The 5,000-nt window shown below is 44.4% G+C and overlaps 1 pseudogene; it reads left to right on the top strand.

The window, feature by feature from the left end:
• Window positions 1-5,000, top strand: part of LOC116218616 — a 19,377-nt pseudogene that overhangs the window by 4,416 nt on the left and 9,961 nt on the right.

Here is a 5,000-nt window from a genome sequence, read left to right as displayed (position 1 = left end):
CGTAACACCTCCACCCTTAAAACAATGAATAAACAGTGAGTCACATACAATAACACTAACAAGTTCACTGTGACTTGGCAATGTTTAATCATTGTACTCTAAAACAAAAATAGGGACTGCTTCTTACAAAAAGGTGTTAACTTAAGTCAGAGGGGAATCAAAAAGCTTGCCGTTATGACAAACAAAGTGTAACAAGGTTCATTCAAAAAGGGCCAACGAAGCTGTTGCTACTAGATGCAAGGATAGCAGCCAAACAAACAGCCATACAAAGTGGGTCCCACTCCCACAAGACACAAAATGGCTACCACCATGAGGTGAATAAACAAAACCTAACTTAGTTACTGCATTAACCCACAACCATACACAGCACCACAGGTGACCAACACAAAGTGGAGTGCAACAGACACAAACCCACAAGGGTCGCAACAAGCAGACCAGCTACAAAGTTGCTGTTATCTTATCAACAACACACAGACCCAAGTAAAATGAACTGCCACCACCTCGACATAAAATGGACACCACGTGGTCTTCACCCACATACACAAGCTACCGTAATGGATGCAAGAAACCAGCAACACACAAAGTGACCTTATGTAGTGGGTGTGGCCTTCCAATCGAAGATCCATTGATCTCTGGAGCGACCACCTCCAAACAAACAAAAAGGGCACAACACAACGGATTAGCTGCAATTTAAACATGTAAGAGCATCAACACACAAGTGGCCCAACCAAACGTGCACTGCAACAACCACAACGCACAAATGGGTCACACAGTAGTCATCACTACAAACAAAACGTTGCCAGCTTACACCTAAGCTGCAACCAAACAGTAGTCTTCACTACAAACAAAACGTTGCCAGCTTCGACCTAAGCTGCAACCAAACAATGACCCAACAAATGTGGAGTGTATCCACAACTCAAAGGTCACGCACCACAAGTCACTGCTCTCAATACTACTTCAAATGTACAGCTTCACAAGACAAAAATGAAAAGTAGAAAGTCACTGAAAGATCAACCCGTTGCTGTGCAAAGTGCAAATGACTGGACTAGACCTGTAGAGAGGCACCCCAACCTGCCTAACAAGATGGCTAACTAGCCTAGCTAGTCTTCAGTGGCGCCCCGGGAGGCTCCTTTAAACGTTGAGCTCTGTAAGCAGGCAGCAGACCCAATACAAAGCCTACTGCCACACTCAGAAAACGTACCCACGTCCAGGTATACCACCAAAAATAAAAAAGGCAAAATAACAAAGTGGCAAGACTCTATTTTCTGCCCGACGGCTATCTAATCAGGATGCTCTCAAAACTCCAGGTCACTCAGGTAACTACCAGTCACAAGCACTTAACAAACAACAACAAATGATCTAACAAAAAGATGACCACTACTCAACACAAAGGCAATTAGCTACTCACAAAACCTTACAAACATTTACCTCATGGATGTTCAATCCCGGGTGAGCCCCCAATTGTTACACCCCAACTTTAGTGGCCCTATGGGGCGAACAAACATTCCACCACTGACGCAAAACAACTACTAAAAACACCTTTTAAAAGTACCAAATCCATGGGATTTATTAATACAACATCATTTAACAACTACAAGACAAACATAGCTGTACAACTAAATCCCAGGCTAGGAGGCAGCAAGACCAGCCGTCCCCAAGCTAGAAGCCTCTCCCCTGCAGCAGGAAACTGGAGTGTTTATCTGCTGCTTGATCACCTGGCCAGGTGCATCTCATCTGGCAATCAGGGGTAGCACAACCTGGGCGGAGCTACAGAAAAGGGAAGGAAAGTGATAAACAAAGAACACAAGACATGTGGTCGTAACATTAGGTAACACTGAACCTTGCTTCATAAGACGCACGCACACACGCATACGCACACACGCATGCATACGCACACACACACGCACACACACACACACATAATCTGTGGCTACGTGCACTAGCATATAAACTCACTGCAGTAATCTGTGGCTACGTGCACTAGCATATAAACTCCTCTCTCTCTGCAGCACCAACCCCTCCGGCCTGATCGTCTACCTGGGGCGGCAGAATCAGCAGGGCAGCAACTCCAACGAGGTTTCCAGGACCGTCTCTCGGATCATCAGACATCCCAATTACAACAGCGTGACCAGCGATAATGACGTCTCCCTCCTCCGCCTCTCCTCCTCCGTCACCTTCACTAACTTCATCCGCCCCATCTGCCTGGCAGCAGCCAACAGCACCTTCAACCGGGGCACCACCAGCTGGGTGACAGGCTGGGGCACCATCAGAGTTGGAGGTGAACACACACACACACACACACACGCTCACACTCTCTCACACACACACTCACAGACACAGACACACACACACACGCACAAGCACACGCACACACAAACACACACACACACACACTCACACACACTCACACACACACACATACGTGCACACACACATACGTGCACACACACACACAGTGCCGCTGCTAGCCATTTTGGTGCCCTAAGCATAACTCCTTTATGATGCCCCCCCCCCAGTTTAACATGTTATTAAAACGAGAAAGGAAAATCTACTTTGTAAACACAGTACACAGAACAGCCAAAACATACATACACACAAGTGGGATGTGCAAAATGTTCGTAGAAATTAAATAGTCATCCATAAATACAAACTTAAAAGCAGAAGTATACAAGTAAGCAATCTTCTTCAATAAAGCAAAGATTTAGAAGCAGAAAATTCACACAATTTTACTTTACTTTGTAAACACACTATGTAGAACAGCTAAAACATCTCTTGTCACTACATATCCATAACTTTGCAGCTAAAGTTGTGATTCCTGGTTGCTATGGTTATCAAGGTGCTAAGCTAGCTAGCTAGCTAAGGAAACGTTTAATAACCTTAAACGATTTAAATGGAAGATTTCCGTTTGCAGGAAATGATAGCTAGTTATTTAGCTAATGTTATAGTCTCCTCGATTTAACTTCTACAATTATAATGGGTGCCTGTGACACTTCTTATGAATATTCATGAGTTCATATTCACACATATTAACACCAGTTCATCATGTGTAAAGAATGCTGATATGAAATATGAAAACAACCAGTAGTCAATGTGCAAGCTTCCAATATATTCGTGATTTAAGATACTCTATTTGAGTTGGGGCAGTCTGTCCTTCAGTCGAGGCATGATGATCTCTCGCTACAAGTTTCACCTGTTCGTGTTGGAGTAACAAATGCTTGTGGAGTCAAGTGCAGTTGAGAGGCGCTTGTCTCCAGGGCACAGATAACACTTAACTTTTTTCTCTTTTCACGGATACAAATAAAAAAGGCTGTGTTTGGAATACGGGACTGGAGCTGTCCCTGACGGGACAAATCAAAATCACCCATAATTCGGGATGTCCCGGACAATTCGGGACGGTTGGCGACCCTACTTGCACCTAAATTATAACATATTTGAGTGTGCTAACATTAGCAATAACGTCAGCTAGTTTGAGCTGTTTGCATAGGCTAACCATTAAATTAGCAGCACATTTCCCGTATTTAACAATGATTAAACATGGACTTACCTGAAAGTGATGCACGGGCATCATCTTGCAGTTTCTTTCGCTTTCTTTTTTGTGCCCCTGACTCCTGTTGTCTTTTTGAGGCCATTTTCGAAAAGTTAGCCTACTGTCAAAGTTCGTCAGGCCACTGAGATAGGAAAGGGCACCCACGGCGAGCTTGGGAAGTTGAGTGTGTATTTTTATTTTTTTGGGGGGGGCACCATCGTAACTTTTTTTGAGCAATTAAATATATCTCTTGTTCTGCCTGTTTTGTGATATACATGCCTAAAAGGTGCCTAATATTTTTATACTGAAATAATATCGGCATTATAATTATTATAACTATGATGATTTTTCAGTTGCCTATTTTTTGGTGCCCCCTCAGGACTTGGTGCCCTACGCACAGCGCGTAGTTTGCGTTATGGGAGCGGCGGCACTGCACACACACTCACAGACAACTACACATACACACACACACATGCACACACACACACACATGCACATGTGCACACACACACACACACACACACTCACACACTCTGAAACTTAACCTGATTGTCTCCTGTCTCTCCTAGTGTCCCTCCCCTCCCCACAGACCCTTCAGGAAGTGGATGTGCCGGTGACGGGGAACAGGAACTGTTTCTGCCAGTACAACCCGTCAGGCGTCACCATCACCGACAACATGATCTGTGCCGGGAGGGACGAGGGGGGCAAGGACTCCTGTCAGGTGATCATGTGACTATTTATTATACAACACTGCTTCTTCTAGCCAGAGGTAAGACACACACACACACACACACACACACACACACACACACACAAGCACAGTTTATGTCTGTGTGTGTGAAATAGAGAGAGGAAGACAATGAGTCTGTGTCTGTTTGAATGAGTTTGTAGGTCCCAATGTGTGAGAGAGAAAGGTGTGTGTGTGTGTGTGTGTGTGTGTGTGTGTGTGTGTGTGTGTGTTTGTACAGTCCCAGGTGTGTGGTTTTCAAACAGATGGACGTAAAACATCTTGAAGATTGGAATGGGGTAGAGGTTAGACACACACACACACACACACATAGACACACATGGAATGGGGTAGAGGTTAGACACACACACACACACACACACACACACACACACACACACACACACACACACACATGGAATGGGGTAGAGGTTACGAGAACCATGACAGAGAACCTTTCCTGTTTTATGTTTTATTTCTACCTAGAACATAAACGTCTGTGTGTGTGTGTGTGTGTGTGTGTGTGTGTGTGTGTGTGTTTTATTTCTACTGAGAACATAAATGGTCTTTAAGGATCTTCTAATCAACAGCAGCAGTAACTGACGGGATAGTTGTTGCCATTGTTTCCACACACACACACACACACACACACACACACTGACCATAGAAACACTAATCTCTAAGGATATTGTCTTGAAGTTGTCAGACCAGTCAAAGCAAATGCAGTTCAACCACACTCTCACAAAC

The sequence above is a fragment of the Clupea harengus genome, chromosome 23, assembly GCF_900700415.2.
Source record: "Clupea harengus chromosome 23, Ch_v2.0.2, whole genome shotgun sequence".
Lineage (NCBI taxonomy): Eukaryota > Metazoa > Chordata > Actinopteri > Clupeiformes > Clupeidae > Clupea > Clupea harengus.
The sequence above is the reverse complement of the archived record's forward strand: the minus strand, read 5'-3'. Positions and strand labels throughout refer to the sequence as shown.